At 33.5% G+C, this 19026-nt stretch overlaps 1 long non-coding RNA gene across 1 annotated transcript; it reads right to left on the reverse strand.

The window, feature by feature from the left end:
• Positions 1-3315: 3315 nt before the first annotated feature.
• LOC126054802 (uncharacterized) lies at positions 3316-5079 on the reverse strand. Its single transcript, XR_010276436.1, has 2 exons — positions 4888-5079; positions 3316-4594 (listed from the first exon to the last, which is right to left on the reverse strand). It is a non-coding gene; the product is annotated as an uncharacterized LOC126054802 (long non-coding RNA).
• Positions 5080-19026: the final 13947 nt, after the last annotated feature.

Here is a 19026-nt window from a genome sequence, read left to right on the forward strand (position 1 = left end):
AAACATTTGTCAATTAATCTAATAATTAATTAAGGCGGTTATTCAAAAGCTAATATCAAGAACAAGTAAGAATTAATACGTTTCTATTTTCAATCAGCAATTTAAGTATTTGAACTAAAATTACGTTTACAGTAAGCTTGTATTCAAGGCACGCTAGTGTTTATCTTAGTTCATAAATTCAGTCACGTATGCTAACACACGAATACTTATATAGTACATACAGACTTCTAGTACACAGTTTTACCTGTACGGAATATTTTAATTATAAAGAGGTTTAACTTGTCTGAAGGTAAACACTAAGTTTAGCTTCTACTTTACCTTTTGGTTTTACAAGACGCTGAAATAAGTAGGTATGTATGACTCGAAAGTTTCACTAGGTATTCTTAATTATATCAGTTAGGTTTTGTTCAATGAAGGTGTATCCAATGACAGCCAACGAGTCAACATTAATGACAAACGGAAGACGGTTCGTCATTACATTATGACAATCACCATATCATGACAAAAGAGACACGATTCGTCACTGCATTCGCGACAAAAAGGACGACTCGTCATCACAGCGACAAAAGATGAGTCAATCCAACCTAAGATAAGACAGAAGATATGTCATAAATATGCATACAATTTATTAGAGTAGTCAGTAAAATTGTCATGGAGAGCAATAAACTGTGGTATGGACTAATTAAAATGTTGACCCAAATAGCGGGCAGGTCAAGTATCTCGAGGGTTGTGGCTCGAAGGACTTGTGACACGTAGGACTGTGACGACTATGACTGTTCGAGTTTGATAGGCATTTTTTTATGAAAGCAGGTATTAGGGGATTGTGCCTACCTATTGCTGTGTGTATGAAAAAAAGTTCCAATCCTTAAGAAAGGTTTTCATGTTGTACCTACTTCATGATATAGATATAATGATATTATTATCATTTTCCATTTGGTGCTCAATAGCTAAATAGCTAGTTTTCAACGTGTATTATGTAATTTGATATGGTTTTCTTAATAAATAAAACATGTTCTGAAAAAGTGTCCTGCACTAGTTTAAATAAATAATGATTTATTAGAAGTACAAATGTAAAAAAAATTGACTGACATAGTGTATTAGTTAATTCTATGTATATAATACACAGTAAATATATCAATAATATCAACTTTAATGCATTCAGTTTGATACTTAAATGGTACACGTGAATCTCTTTACGAACCAATTTAATTCAATTTGACTGTACACTACTACTCGCAACTCATTAATCCTCAATCAACCGAATTTCGTATAATGTTAAAGTATAAAAAGTTATTTTGTTTCGTATAAATTACTTTTTGAACGTTAATTAAAATCAGTCAGTATATTTTTATCGGATCACTGACCTTTTTGGTTGACTGGTGGTTACAGGCCTCTTTTCTCACACAGAGAAGGTATGAGGTTCACCGTCATTGCGTTCAGGTTTCCTACAGCCTTTTTTATCGGTAGTATCCAAGAGTTACTACCACTACTTAAGGAAAGGTTTCCCTCCCTTAGGGAAAGGTTTAAGGATATTGGTATTCTGACTGTGGCGTCTCAATACATTTATGCCAATATAATATACGTAAGGCAAAACCTAGATTCATATAGTAAAAACAGCGACGTACATCATTTTAATACTAGAAATAAACATAAGTTAACCGCACCTAATTATCGTCTACATAAGGTGCACGGTTCATTTGTGGGGCTTTGTGTACGCATTTATAACAGAATTCCGGTTCATCTGTTGGAATTAACGGACAGTTCTTTTAAAAACAAAATCAAAGAAATTCTTGTTAAAAAGGCATATTATAATGTTAATGATTATTTCACAGATAAACGCAGATGGCAGCTCTGAAGTGGAACAAAAGTGCTTTATTTTATTTTGTACTTTTCGGTGTTTTAAATTAATAATTGATGAAATTGAAATTGAATTGTATAATAATTGTAAAATAAATTAATAATAATTAAATTGTAATAGACAGCTGTGTTGCTGGGAAGTTTGTTCTTCACCGCTTCTTCTTTCCAGCCATAACACTAGGAAGTCGTGAAAGGGGGGCGTTTTGGGGGTGCTGTCATTCATGTAAAATTTTGACGTTAAAAAGTGCTATAGTAAGTTCAACTCAGTCGTGCGCGCGGCCCTATGTGTGGGTAACCCTTGTACATATACAGTGACTTTGTGTGCGTGACAAGAGGTACAGTCGGGTACAAATACAGTTATTTAGGGGTTGTATACGGCTGTTTAAAGTACAGTTATTACGTAATTTAGTTTATTTATTTATAATGATTCTGTATCGCTACTTGAAAAATCAAATGATGAATTTTCGGATTCGCTACTTTCACCAATGTTAATTATAAATTCTGACTCCATGTCAAAATGTCTATAGTATTCTTCTTTTTTCTTTTGTACATGTCGACAAGTATTACCCAACATCCCTTCATCAATTTGACTTAAACGTTCATTTATGAGTTTCATTATTTCCGTCTTATTTTGGTCGACATTATGCGAAGCAATATAATTTTTTTAAATTCCCCACACATTTTGTTTCCATTATTATACTAAATTATAGGTCTTTTTACATTCTTAGTCCACGCATTTATTTATTGTCCGCGTACCCCGAGCTAGAAAATATGTAAGGAGTATTTAATTCATCTTAGATATTTCACTTCATTTATTTCTTAGATACTGTCAATGTCAATTTGAAAAGCCTTATGAGAAAATAATGATAAACTGTAAAATGTAATAATAAAAAGCTTTGAATGTTGTTTCATCTTTTTGAAACGCTACCTGACTCCTTAAAACATTTTCTCCGTGAAGAACTAGACATTTTCGTAAACGACTGTACCCATAACAAAAAGCGATGAGAACACGTCATGCTCGGACGACGTCACTGTCACACGAATGAAACTTGTATATTTACAAGCCGACGCACACATAGGGCCGCGCGCAAATCTGAGTTGAACTATCTATAATCGTATTAGCCTATTTTAATAAATCATTTTGACTTTGACTTTGACTTTACTTAGAAAGAAGATATTATGACGTAAAAAACTTAGTAGGGGAGACTGGGGCCGGTTGTGACATTTTTATTTCAAAGTGTTATAATTTTTTATTGATTTGATTGTTTTACTTGAATACAGGTTTGTTTGATTAAGTAACTATTCAAGATTTTAATTTAAAATGAATTTTATGTAAGAGATAAATAGAAACGACACAAATCAATGAATTCTAAAAAAAGAGACGTGTCACTTTCAACCCCGCCTTGGGGGCTGGTTGTGACACTACAAGGGGTAAGTAGTTACAACAAAACACAAGCGTATTACAAGAGTTTTTATTAGAAATAATTATCACAATTAAGTTCTTACTTAATTTAAATGACAATAGTAATAATGCTTAAAGCAGTCTTATTCCTCGTGGACACAAAAACATGTTATATTCTAAAATTTAAATCAATTTTTTTTTTTGGTTTTACACCTCGTGAAAATAATATTTATGAATAATTTCTGACCTATAAACTTATAAACTTCTGTATTTAACAAAACATAAGTATAAATAAACAAAACGAATAGTATTATGACTCATTAATAAAAATACCAAAATTAACCTTTCTTAAAAAAATCAGATTCTTAAAGAAAAACTTAACAGATCAGAGTTCAGTCACTGTAGTCTGAACAGTCACTTTCACAATTCAAACATACATAATGTACAATATTACCCCTAACACATTTCACATGTGACCAATTCTTACAAACAACACATTCTACCCATTCCTCACCAGATTTTTTTGGATCAAAAGGATCACAACAAATCAGACAAAATAACCGTCTTCTTCGCTTTCTTCATCACTTTCGTGTAATACCTTTCTCTGTACAGAAAGCTTTCCTGTTCCTTTATTTTCTTTCCTTTACTGGTATTTCCTTGGTCATTTTTCTTTCCTGTTTTTTGCCCTTTGGTAGACTTTCCACTTTTAGGCTTATTTTCCTTCTTCTTACTCTGTTCCAGCGCCAACGCAGTTTTTTCGGGAGTGTCTGTTAAAACAGCTGATTTCCGAGTTTTCGTTTTATTTTGTTTGTTCTCGCAGCGGCTTTTGGATAAGGCCGAACAATCTCGGGAGAAAAGGCATTTTCATTGGGCATTATATCCTTGCTACAACCAGCAACTGGGTTAGTATAAATGGAGTATTCGCGTTCTGCCATGGCACTTTCTGTAGGAGACTGGGGAGGGGGTGGAGGTGAAATTTCAACCTCTGTGTTCAGTGTTGTGGTATGAGGGATATTTTCGATGTTTGAGTTAGTCATTTCGTCTATTGGTGTATCATCGGAATGTCCGAGGATTGGTCTATCCGTCACAAAAGCAGACAAGAAGTCATCATCCTGAAAAACATCTTTATTAAATGGCGCAATACCAGTCTTTTTAAATCCATTGATAATGTTCGCTGGATTCAATGCCGATGGTAAAGCTTTATTCACTATCGATGGAATATCGTGAATAGACATTGTCTTGCCAGGATTGTAATTGTCTAAAATAACTGCTGCTTGTTCGTATACATCTTTAGATATGTTGCCACGCTCAGATTTTCTTTTATACGTCCTCATCCTATAAAAAAAACATTATATTATGTAGCACAAAATATATCAGTCAACAAGAAATACTATGGGGCAGGTTGTGACAAATCACAACCTACCCCGAGCAAATGTCACTTTTAGCCCCGACACCAAAACTGCGCATTTAAGGTTATGTAGCGAAAACGAAACATACTATAGTTGTAAAATCGTAGATTCATCACAAAACAAAAGAATTAGTGCGTAAATAACACGACAGAGACATCTCCATTTGTATAGAACATCGGTTTTAGACCAAAATTACTAAAAATTCAAAATTTTACTTACCTGCGATTTTAATGGCAGCACGCGCGTGCTCCTCACATAAACACGTTAGCGCCACTGGCTCTTGCGGTGTAGTAGCCGGTCGCGGCGGGAGTATTTGTCTCTTTCTGACGTCAGTATAGCGTTCTCTGTTTCGCCACCGTTGCCACTGTAACAACCTACCCCTGTCACTACCAGCCCCAGTCTCCCCTACTTAAAAATATGTTCTTGGGTCACGACTAGTTCAGTGAAAATAATCCAAAATAAAAAGAAAAGTAAAAACAGTTAAAATGTGTAGGGTCACAGCACAATTCCACGAACAGTAATAATTGTATTTCCCAACAATACAATTGACGAGTTCGTAGAAACCTGACAAATTTTCCCACGAATTTAAGCGTAAAAACCTTACTCATCCACCGAAAATCTATTACGTCAGCTTGAAACATTATGAATAGAACACATATTCAATTTGGAAATCGATCCTTGAACAAATATTTGACAAAGACCAAAAGTTATAATAACATCGCGTCATAAAATAACTCACAAATTAGACCAGCTCATTACAAAAACATACTCTCTTTCCTGTCACATCTACATAAATAAGTATGAACGAAAAACTTTCAAGCGAACCAAAATATGAAATTCATTTCCACCTGTCACGCTATTAATATACAATTTAAAAATGGGACATCATTTGACAGGTTCTTTCCAAATGAAAACAACAGAAACCACTTAACAAAGAGCTATTCAATTAATGTAATTAAAACGGTGAAAGCCTTTTGGGCATTATAGTTTGAATTGTAAATGAGACAATCACACGCCTCCCCTCGTACACGAGTTCGGAGTATCTTCATTGAAATTCTGATAAGACGGAAGACTTTCTTAGGAATTAGGTTCGCGTAGATTTTAAGTGGTGGTAGTAATCTGCAAGCCTGTGTTTTTTCGTTGGTTTTGTTGAATTTCGTTGGATTTAACTAAGAACTGCTACAAATAAGCAAGTTTTTTTTATTATTGCGTCAAAATCAATAAAGTTGTTAGTCTTTTATGCAAAACATGAAATTGACTTTTTTACCCACGACGGAACGGGGCAGGTATATGCGTTTAGGGTGAGAGATGTGCGTTTGTGTGTTTGTGTGTGCGTTTGTGCAAAGTAATGTTCCCTCCTATCTTCTAAACTAATGATCTGATTTTGATGCGGTTTTCAATAAAGGGTTTGTGTTCGATGAGTTCATGTTCTTAGACAGGTGTCATGACTGTAACTCACTAGAGGGCGCCACAATATTAGAGCAAAACAGCAAAGTAATGTTCCCACCTACCTTCTAAACTAATGATCTGATTTTGAGACAGTTTTCAATAACGGATTTGTGTTCCATGAGTTCATGTTCTTAAACAGGTGTCATGGCTGTAGCTCACTAGGGGGCGCCACAATTTTAGTGCAAAACAGTAATGTTCCCACCTACCTTCTAAACTAATGATCCGATTTTGATGCGGTTTTCAATAACGGTTTTGTGTTCGATGAGTTCATGTTCTTAGATAGGTGTCATGGCTATAACTCACTAGGGGGCGCCACAATATTAGTGCCAAACAATGTTGCAATATAATCAAAACGTCTGATTACAATTCTGTTTTCATCAGCAATGTGTACGTGCTTAATGCATGTTCCCAAATAATAAAAATTAACCATTAACTCACTAGCGGGCGCTATAATATCAGTGCAAAATAATATTGCAATAACATATTATATAGACTATAATTCATATATGCTCTCTAAAAAGTCTGAAATAATATTAAGCAAAATTAAAAATTTTGAAAAACCCCCGACGGTAAAAATCTTATTGAAAAATAATAAAATAACTCAAAACCCCCGACTTAACCCAATTATATAGGAATAACCGTCGGGGGCTGCCTTTTCTATATGAAAATTCAATAATTAATTGAGTGTATTTTATGTCATCGTTAAACATCTACAATTCTTCAATAATTGTATTCACGACACTAGGAATCCTTTAGCTGGTATAATGGCAGCCCCCGACGGATATTCCTATATAATTGGGTTAAGTCGGGGGTTTTGAGTTAGTTTATTATTTTTCAATAAGATTTTTACCGTCGGGGGTTTTTCAAAATTTTTAATTTTGTTGGTGTATTTATAGAATATTAAAACTTACTTTATCTGATTAGTTACATTATTTTAATATTCCTTCTTGAAACTAATTATTTTAAAACCACAACAAAACACCTAAAATTCTTAAGAGTCCGCCTAACAACACGGCAGCACAATCAGCATTCAAATAAAAAGCCTTCAATTATTCAGGTCCCACTTTTGCGGAGCTCTCACGGTTTTTCTCTTATTTCTATACAAATAAACCGGCCGTGTTGTGGAGAGCGCTTCGTCTGCCGCTTCTAGAATATTCTATTGAGTCCGCCGTGTAATGAGTCGCCGTGCACGAATTAAGTATCACGGGATGCCTCCTACGTTTTATATAACAAGACTTGAAAATGAAAAATGTTGGGAAAAAATATTCAACATTTCGGTTGACGACTTGAAGAAGTGGAATGATGGTTCATTAGTGTGTCGCGGGTAAATGAGAAATGTCGAAACTAATTTGGAAAAATGTTCGCATTTACTGTTATAAATACAAATCATCTTCAAGGTTATACATTTTTCAGAATGATAATACCTTTTAGGCCTGAAAAATAAAAGTAATGATCTGAAAAAACTTTTTGATAAGTAGGTAGGTAACTTATAAGTATTTTATTTTGTAAACTGAAAGCAGCTGTTGCGGGTTTGGCTTTCAGTCTAGCTTGAGTTATTTTAAGGTAACATTTACAGAAATTACTAGATGTCTAACCGCAATAATTTAACTAGTGAGTAAATTTACTTGCGGCTTTGAAAACGACACAAAATTATGGCAAGTAGAGCAACTTGTTTGATGTGTCACCTACCACAGAACGATCGTTACATAGCCAAGAGCACTTCTTACTGTTTAACTTTATACGCTTTAAAACATTCTCATAATTGAAAACGCTGCCCATTGTTGATCTCAAATAGAAAAACTTTTAATGAAACCAAAAATTTAATTCAATTTAAAAACACTTGCAGATTTAATCTGGACCGTTGCAAAAGTTTGTTTAGTTTAAAAATTGCTGAAACTCTAATGGAACGACTAGACACTATAAATAACTTTGATGTTATTTGCCAAGGATAAAGGATCTTTTTATTTTTGTCCGCCATATTGGAAGTTTAGGGGGCGTTATAAATTTTAATGTGCACTGCTTAGCACATAAATTGCACACGACTGAGACACTCGTAGTGTCCGGATTGGGTGATACGAGTATATCGGATAGGGGTGGCAAAGATAGAACGCTAGAAGACGCACTGTAATCTCAAGATTGCTGAATATTCATTCATTTTAAAATATATTTGATTTTGTTTTGATAACTTTAGTACGAATGAAATGGAATAATATTTTTCGATTTCGCAAAAATGGTAATGAACTATCGAATCGAACTCTTTCACTGGAAATCAAACAACAACTGAAAAGTTTACATTTCATTTAACTTTTTCATTTAATTTTTCTTTATAAAAAGAAATAGTTATTGAAAATTTCTTCTGAACTATTTTCCGGTGTAATAATTGGACTTTTAGTTTGTTTATTTGTGTAGTTTTTTTGTAAATAGAATAAAAAGGCTACATTTTTGTTTGATTGTTTTTTGTGCACTTAAAACTCTGAAACTACTAATCCGATTTGAAAAATTCTTTCATTGTTAGAAAGCTACACTCTTCTCAAGTAACATAGGCTATATTTTATCCAAGTACGTGAAGCTGTTCCTGACGCGAGTGAAACCTCAGAAAAACAACCAGCATTATATAGTTACCTATGTCTATCACAAATAACACTTTAGAGCAAGAGTGTTACTATATACCTAGGTATTGGATAATGGAATACGTTACATACATCAGCTTTCCCAACTGAGCTAAGTGGTTGTTGAATATTGTACTCACTTAGTACAATATTTAGCTAATGATACTCTAAGATGTATTAGACGTCGCTGTTGCATGGTGATTACTCAATATTGTGAACCTGCATTTTGAAAGTCGGATATGTGTACTGTTAGTCAGTGTTATATGATTATTTATTAAAATATAGTGAGGTGACCGAGAGATAGACCAAGAAAACGCTGGAGAGAAGTTTTGGACAGCTTCCTCTCGGACTGGCCACAAACAGCGATGACAGAGAAAAATGGAAGGCTATGGGGGAGGCCTTTGCCCAGCAGTGGGACAGCAGAGGCTAGTAAAAAAAATTTTGATACGGTTTAAATCATTCATGGAAAGGGTCAAGACACATTTAATTCTGGAACTTAAGGAAATACTCACAACAATAAAAGGCGTGGTATAAATAATAATTATTGAAAATCTCAAAAATTGCTTGAACCTCGTTAAAACAGACAACATACTCCTTAAATTATCAACAAAAAAAAAACACAATAATATAAAACAAATAAACAAACAAAAATAGAGACCACTTATTAATTACACGTGCTAACTAGGCCTCGAGCCCGTATAACCACCGGTGTACGGAACCGCGGTAATGACTGTCATCTATCTGTCCTGACCGCCAGCTGACGACGCTCACCGATAATCGCTCGATTAATACCACTAACTAACAGGGGAATGGGGAATATTTGTAATTGTATAGTGGACAGGGAAGTGATAAAAACGTTTGTTTGTTTTTAAAAGGTATTGTTTTTATTTTGGACTGTGTTTGTTTTAGTTTTTTTTTTTTATATGAAACAGACTAAAGGGCTTATTACACTCGACTAAATTCAGTCGTCTAAATGATTCAGTCACTAAATTCAGACAAATGTAATCGCATTTAGGAAGGTAGGTTTCATTAAATCATTTAGAAATCGAATTAGACAAACCTAATTACGCTACTAGATTTAGTCAAGTGTAATAAGCTTTTTACTTAAGCATAAAATAACTTGTAGGTAGTGTCAGCCGATAGACGTCCAATGCTCGACAAACAACTCCCCCAAGCATCGCGACTGCTCGATCTTTAGCAACCACTAGCATCCACTGCTTCCCAGTGATAGGTACGTAAAAAACAAAAAATATAAAAGTCATGTTGATTTTTTAGCAAACAGAGTTGGATTAACTACGCTTTCATTATTACACTTATTAACCGTATCTCATTATTCTGACCTCGTATAATCTTCAACGGAATGCTATATCATTTATTTTCATTAAACAGAGAAAAAGTGAGAGCAATTTGAAATATTTCCATCCATTCTTATACTAATGAACCCGCAGAGCTGCTGTATAAAAATAAAAATATGAAACTATTCAACTGTGTTTCAGCAAACAGTTTTAATAACAGAAAACTTGTGTATCATAAATACACTTAGCAACTTACACCATTGAAACGTCTTAAGAGCAAAAAACACTGCAAGCAATTTAGCACCTTATTGGCACACAAATAAGATCAATTTCAATTGCTCTTATTATGATTTATACTTTGTTGCAACGGAGACTCGGGCGTGAATTATTAAAAAGGTTCGAGCCTCATTTGAACTTTAATGTCTGTTACTTTATTAAAGGTTTATAAATCATGCACACACAGTTTGAAAAGTCTTCGTTCTTCACCTTCAAGATAATTTCTAGAAAGTTCTACGCTATTAGAATTTTAATAAACTTGCGATGTAGTATAAATATTCAACAGTACGTAATCTCTGTGTGATTAGTTTCAATTTGCACTGAATTAATTAACTGTTGAAGTTTTCAAATCTGTTTATTATTATGTTGCTCAATTAAACATTGATTTTAACTTTGAATAATTTGAAATTGTGATACAAATCTGGAATAATTTGCAAACTTCGATAATAATAAATTAGTCCCTTATCTATAGACTATAGTATGCTTTTAATATCGTAGCTTAAAATTTAAAAAAAGCATGGTCTATAGTTCACAATACATACGTTGACGTAGACAAGAAAAACAAAGGCATACTTTTCACTACTTGAGAAACTAAGTACATACTGTTTCTTCAAAGCTCTTTCAAGGACTTTTCTTATGTATTTTATTAACGTAAGAACCAAGAAAATTGTTGGTGTGAACTAGTTTATTTCTTCACAATAAAATACCAGGTTATTTCAAATGTAACAATTTAACTATTCTGTTTGACGTCGCGTGTAGCAGCTTTGTGTAGTACATTCAAATTAACTATAGGCTTAAAAAATTGTTTGTCACATCGCCCAAAATATTGTATGGTTTAGTTTTTACTTAATGGGTGTTGTTTTAAAGTTTCATGTAGTGTGTTAATTCGGGTAAGAAGTTTTTTAATGACAATTTTATTTTCATAGAACTGAAGCAATATGGTTCAAATTATAATGTTATGTTTATACAGTATCTTGGATAAGTCCTATCATGCTTCTATGGGACTAGCTTTTCAATTCGTCATTAAATAAATTAGAATATTTTGTGAATGCGATGTTAACCAGAGAAATTTAAGTTACAATAGTAAATTTAAACAAGCTTGAATGTAATACAAGTAGTATTTATATTATTTAAAATCTGCTTGTTTTTACTCGACTGCCAAAAGGGTTATGTTTTTATTTTAAATCTACACTTAAGTGTTAAAAATGTTCGCAGGACAAAATAGCTTTTCGCATTTTCACAAAACGTATGATTATGTTCACTTAAATTGCAAATTTCCCAGAATCTTCAGACAAAATTATATAAATGCATTTTCTGTGCAACTTGAACAATACTGCTCTAAGTAATTTTCCCAGAGGAATGGAGTGGTCAGGAGTATTACCTAGAAGGTACTTATTAATATTAATCTTTTTCGCAAATAAATGCTGCTGTGATTCACCTCTTTTGTTGCAGTTTGAAGTCAGGAAGAAGTTTAAGATTTAATACTCTGTTACTTTACTTGACTTTCTGTGATAAATTCCTGTACAAAAACAACAGTGCAAAAATCTATTTTTACGACTATAATCTTAAGGGTCAATTCCCACTGAAAGAGCAGCGGCCGGCAGCGGCCGAAAATACAAGGGATTGAGAGCGAGCGCGGCGGGCCGCGCGGCGCCGCACCGCGCCGCGCTCTTACATTTTCCGTGCTCTTACGGCCGCTGCCGGCCGCTGCTCTTTCAGTGGGAATTGACCCTAAAGGTAAAGAAGAGGCAAACTAACACATTAAAAGAATTTTGACCAAATAAATGACTATAACTATTTTCACTTCACTAACCCAGTAATTGAAAGTGATTGTACAACGATATAGCTACGACCAAACCAAAAAATAATATAAACTTAGATAAAAAATATAACTTAACTTAGATAAATAATATAAGTTTAGATAAAAATAACAATAACAAAAATATAAGCAATCAAAGTATACACTTAATCACAGAAAACAAGTAAAACAATAGGTGCCTAAGAAAGAGAGTGCAATCAAGTATAAATGAACGGTCTAGAAAAAATGGTGGCGCAATAATTTGTCACTGTTTTATACCACTCAAGTCGTTCGCTGTATCTTTTATATTTTTTATGCCACCGAACTTAATGGTGACTGTCGACCTAGCTATCATTTATCTGAATTTATAAGGGTATAGTATCTAGGTTTTGTAAGTCTGAGTGGTTCACGCGCTTGTTTTATTTTCGCTTAATTCAATTATGTACGAAAATGTTTTGAAGTTTGTCTGTAGGACATTGTTACGTACGTAGACAGGTGAGCGCTTTATTCCCTCACGCTGAAAGTCTGATGGCGAGGAGGTACAGTGTATGTGACCGATAGCTTAGTAAAAGTGTTGTGAATAAGTGGTTGTCTATCAAATTCATTTGTTGAATCTATTAAACGATCGATATGTGATTGGACTAATTTCTTTTTGAAAACTACATTAATTACATTAATTTCTACAACTACATTAACTACATTAATTTCTAGGTGAAAGAATAGGTTTCACGTTATATTTTCATATATTCAGAATGATCGTCTTAACCATTATGTTAGAGATAAAAGCTTAATTGGTTCTGTTTTAATTTATCATCGTCTGACCCATAATTATAGAGCCCGTTGATTGAAACTAGTTGTGCACCAAAATGGTTCATATCTATTTGATTTTACACGCTTTTTTTGATGGATTCTTTGTACTGCTTTGTAACATATTTGATTTTTGATTTGAAATCTTTGGATCTTTATGAGCGTCATATACTCGTACTTACGAAGTGATGATGAGTTTTAAAACATATCCTTACTAACACTATAAAGCTGATAAGTTTCGTCGTTTGAATGCGCTATGAATCTTCTAGGTCAATTTAAACCGCTAGCGGAAACTAATTATTTTATAAAGAGTATGATAAAACATTCTTGGCCTTTAACGCGTCTCAAAAGCGATTGAGATTGATAAGTGCCTACTTAAAATTCAATCTACAAGTAAAGATAAGGAAGCTTAACCAGACGAAAATAACAGTGATTTGAAAAAAACAAAATTATTTCTATCATTGCGCCATATCTTAATTTTTTTCCAGTAGGTACTTAAACTATGACGAATAATAGGAGTATAATGATCTACTTCGACCAAAACATCGTAGAATCGAGATGAAATCGAGACAATTTAAACTGGTCTGTGACTCGAGTGAGCCATTAAGCTCGAGCTAAGAAGGATCGATACAAGATGAAACGGCACTCGATAGCACAATAGCATCAGATGTTAATGCATCGGCACTGGAGTGTTAGCTGAACGTTTAGAAGCGCAGTAGCCTGATTCCTTATTGATTCATACGGCTTTTTGCTGTGGTAAAATCGAAGAAAATTATTTATTGAAATAGAAACTTAACTTAAAAATCCATGTAAATTTTAATTTATTTTATAAATTACTTAGGCAGGTACCATTTTTTTTGTGCAAATGACTAACCAACTGAACTGCACCAAAAAACCGTCAGACCATACTTAAGGTATTTTTTTTAACATTTTTCGAATACTTTAATTTGAATTATTTGAGTAAAAAATGAGTTTCATCGACGAAATTTTCTCTCGATTCATTCAAGACTTCCACTAAACGTGAAGCAGCATTAATCTTCTTGACAGCCACAAGCGAGTCGCTAGATCCAATATAAAAATGTATTTGCAAAGTTTTTGCTTGTAAAAATATTCGGTTGTACCAACATTGGTCGCCGTACATTGTCGGGGACATCGAGTGTAGGGCTGTCGTTTTGCAAGATCCTGTTATAATTAGCTTTTGCATATGATGTACCTACTTTTATCTCCCGCTATAGTATTTTTTTAAACTTATATTGTTCGTTGACAGCACATTTCTTTGTTACACTGTTTATTAATTTTTAGGCGGCCTCTAAACCCACAATAACTTCGCACAATCTTCAATATTAAATCAATATTTAATGAACAATACGTACCGACCTGATAGAATGTCTAGTCAATTTAATCGATCGTTTAGGCCGTAAATTCATTAAGGCACAGAAAAATCAGAGATAGTAAAATAAAAATACCTGAAATACACCTCAAGTTCGTCCAAAGTTCAATTCTAATTAATTCTTAAAACAACCTTCAAATTATAATTAGCAGCTGTCTCACTTAAAAGTTCTCGAAGTTTATTAATACGCGGACAAAAGATTACGAAATTATTAAATTAAATCACAAGATACTTTGAGAGATCGAAAATCTTTATTACTGATCAGTAAATCAACAACATTTCATTATTAAACGTTATTTCTCATTGAAAATGAAGTCTGTCAATACTAATATAAGATTAAGTCTGACAGCCCTAGTTATACAGGGTGCGGTGAAAAATGATGATTTATTATGAAGTTTGCTGAGCGCCCGATGGGCTAATGGTGTAGCCCAAATTATTAATGGCTGTACACAATATTGTAGGGTCGCTAGTAACAAAGGCCACGCCATCAATTTTCAATAGCAGCAATTTATTTAATTGTTAGATGGTACCGTTTAGCTAGAGTTATAGGTACAGGTTCTATTGTTGTAGTAAATTTTTGATTGCTGATTTGGTTGTAATAGTTTGGTGGTCAAGGCCGAACATTGTATAACCCCTTTATTGCTTTGGGGCTTCTAATTCTACTATTTAAAAAAATGTTTCGTTCAGTAATTGATTAGGTTTTTGTGTATGTATATAAAATCGATTATGTTGTAGGTACAGATAATATTTCATTTTGATTTTCCGTGAAGTCAAATCTATATAGCGGTTGTATTTAATACAATTTTCCTTGATAAACATGATGGATGAAACGTGATCCGAGAAATGTAAATAGACGGTAATATCCCCAAGTTCGTTAATTTTACGAACAAAACTGACAAAATTAACGTAACAGTGACGGAACGAAATCATTAATATTCATTGAATATTCCGGGAATATTTTTAATGAAAAGTCTGTATTGGGGAACAACCTGTATGATTTATTACGGTTGTTCTTAAGCTAGCTTTTGTAATACTTTTTAATAAAAATAGTAAAGAAAGAAATAAAATAAATTTGATTGCGCAACAAAAGGCGCATACACACACTTAAAATTAGACATATAATACAGAAATAATAATAGAAGGGGAAAACATGCGTCTTAAAGTAGGTAGGTAGTAGGTACTTTTAATTGAAAATCAAGTTTTAAGTTTCAGATCAAAGGCAAAAAGTGTAATAAAAGTAAGAGGTGTGACAGAAAGCAAAGTGCAAACTAGGAGTGGTAAATGCAAAACTGCTTCATAAACTTACCTTTGTACTGCTACTTCGCTTTTCTCGCTTCGGCGATAAAAAATAGCTCCCTTCTTTGAACCTTTTTATTAACTTAACCCAGCTGTAACCCAGTTGCATTCTTTACATAATCTTCTTTTAGTGCTGGAAGTGGTTTCTGAGCTGGGGAAGGGCTGATGTGTCTATGTCCTAATTTAGTTCAGTTGATTCAAAAGGCAGATATTCTTTAGGCTGCAAAACTTAATAATAAGTTTTTATTCTTTTAAATACCATAATTTGAGTGCAATAATTATGTTCTTTCTTTAATATTTTTTTTATAAAATAAGTGTAACAAATTCGTAACAAACTAATTTATATTCCGGCAAAACCTGACACGTTGTTCGCTTGATTAGATATACAGAGCAACTATCATTTTCTCAGCATGAAAAAAATAAGTGAATATAAATGAGACGCGATTGGATCACAGAACACGTTTCTATAGTTTTTGCAGCTAATGATTCATATTTTCTTTCAAATTCCCCGGGTATCGTAGACATGAAAGGATTGGAGAGACTAATGACTCAATGACAAGCTCATTAATATTTTGAACGTTAATTTGAACTAAGCTAATTTAAACTACCCTTATGTGATTTTGATTAGTAAAGTGCAGTGGTATAATATTTTGGTCACTATCCGACATAGTATATTTTACACGCATTCGTGTACAAAAGTAGAGACAACTTGAGAAAGAAAATTGTATAACTATTCTAACTTGTCGTACGTATGCCGTAGGCAAATAAAAAATGTGTCTCACGTCGATCCACGTTTTGAGCATTCAATAAGTTAAGGAATATTTCAAAAGTATTACGTCAAAATGATCCCCTTTGAGTTACAATAAACAAATAACAGAGATGAATGCAAAACACGTATGATTATGGTGCGTATGATTTTGTATTTCTTATTTACCGAACAAATTGTCGCTTTGAAAGCAAATTGGCATAGAAACAGCATTGGACGCCAAAATATATGTAAGACATCATCATGTTTCGGAAGGAAGTATGTGTTTGTCAAGTGAATTCTTGATTTTCTCTTTGGAGTATGACATAACTTTCTGAAAACTGGTGACGTATCTAAGCGATATGTATAAATCATGATGATATACAGGATCTGTAGCTGGCACATAATTAGTAAAAAACCTTATATGACTGTGAAATCAGAGAGCCTAAGGATTATCTACAATAACATTTAGTTTGTTGGAAATTAGTTCCGCTTTTCTGAATTTTCAAGACAATCACGAGTTTTGGTTTCTTAGAACTTAATTGTTAGGTTTTATTGTGGGTCTTCATCATAACATATTTGAAGGTTAATTCAGAACATTTCAGTTCTAAAAATAACCACTAAAATTCACGTTTAGGAATGTAGTAGTGGTATTTGTTCGTTCAAAAGCTTCATCAGATCATGGATGAAAATACCTAGGTATAGTCACATAAATGGGGCTATATGGTTGGACCTTAATGCCTCTCATAACAGCACTCCGTATCTTACAATAGGTCCCACATATACCTACATTAGTCCTATACGTACGTAGTCACATCCAAAGGAAATCGTTGTTTTGGTCCATTAATGGAATATCTAGAAAGGCTCTGCAAATTAATAAAAAAAAAAAAATTGGTGCGTAAAAATTGTGTAAAGGACTTTAGATTTCCACTAGGATAATAAAGTTATCACTATTATTATATACCATATTTTTAAAGTTATAATCGACGTCGCCGACTTTTATTGAAGCTGATAAATTTATGAGACACATCAAAGTATAACGGTATTACTCAGAAATATCGATTCAAATATTTATTCATTTCCACGAAAAACTGCTTTAAAGATAAGCGGGAGAGAAAAGCGAAAAGGCTTTCAATGTACGAAATAACCAGTTTTTTTCCTATATTTCGAAACACAGATTTCACAGAGCTGAACATTTTACTATGAAAACATCCGCACCGTGGGGCAAACCCACGTAATAAAGGATTTGGTTGGAAAAACGCAGCCTTAGGGATTCGCATTGTTGGTACTTTGTTTCCGTCCAAAAGGCGAATGAAATGGGAAAAAAATAGTGAGGGCACACTATTATGTTGTTGATGTCCTGATTTGGGCATTTAGGCTATTGGGAGGCATGATGAAATTCAGGGGTAAAAAAATATTTGTTTCAGTAAAACTGCAAAAATAAACTAAATGTAGACTTAACTTCTAATAGTGCACGTAATTTGGAAAGGTTATAACTAAATTAATAAAAAAAAAAGAATTAAAGTGCGTTTTATTAAGTCAACATTACTACTAAAAACCATATCGAAAGCTAAAATACTAGAAAAAAATCAATAACAAAATCAAATACACAGCTTGACTGCATTCCTTTGAAGATTTCATTGTGCGACGTTTCTTAATATCAATTTTTCACTTAATACCAACTAAGTAATTAACGTCTCAAGAACTTTGTTTGATTTCACCTTTTTACTCTTAAATACAAAGGCTTAGTTACACAGTATTAAAACGACATTAAAATTCATTCTTGCAACATTCTTTTTGGCAAGAATACTGAAAGCTAATTGAAGTTTAAAAGTCAATTTATTCAGACTAGAAGAACTTTAAATGGCATATTCGTGTAGCAGGTACAGTGTCATATTTCAATGAGAAAGTGCCGTGCCGCGTCCCGTTTTCCCGGGGCGCGGGAAATGGTACACTATTCTCCGGGACGGTTTCATTTATATGACGTTAGGGACTTTAATATCACAATGTTTTAAATGTAAACGGAATATTATCACCGTGACTGTCTTTTGTTATCTTAATGCTTTGTCTTTAATGCTTTTGTGGGTGCTATAGAGTGTTATGCTCTGATTCGATATTTTTTGCTATTCTTTTAATACCAGCATCGGGTTTTTGAGAAGCAGTAAATCGTAATTACCATTTAAATAATTATTTGCTATTCAAATCGAATCATAATAAAGTAATACTTTAAAACAAACTTACGAATACCTAGGACCCTCATTGCACCTGTAGGAATTTGCGTAAGTACCAGAGGATTTACTTATTGACTTCCCGCATTTACATGTCAATCCCGGGATTTTACATTAGCACGAACAACACTACTCTGCAGCTTAGTGCACTTATGTGCACAACTATCGAAGGCCAGTAATCATGAGACCTTTTGTGCTCGACGAGCGCTTTTAAGCGGTAACACTACGCTTAAACCGCGTGTTCGATTACTTTTAGTTCCAGTTTAAGTGACGACGTAGAAAAATGGTCTTGTTGAAAAGAGAAGAATTCTCAAATATTTTTGTTCCTCCGGAATATTAATAATTTAACAGATTATGTCCAAAGTTTTAAATTCTATCGGATTTTTTATTCTCAGCACTTAGGTGGTGTCTTTGTCTCAAATCCAGTCTTCCCTAACTACCTAAGTATGTCTTGAAATACATCTG

The sequence above is a fragment of the Helicoverpa armigera genome, chromosome 4 (genome assembly GCF_030705265.1).
Source record: "Helicoverpa armigera isolate CAAS_96S chromosome 4, ASM3070526v1, whole genome shotgun sequence".
NCBI lineage: Eukaryota > Metazoa > Arthropoda > Insecta > Lepidoptera > Noctuidae > Helicoverpa > Helicoverpa armigera.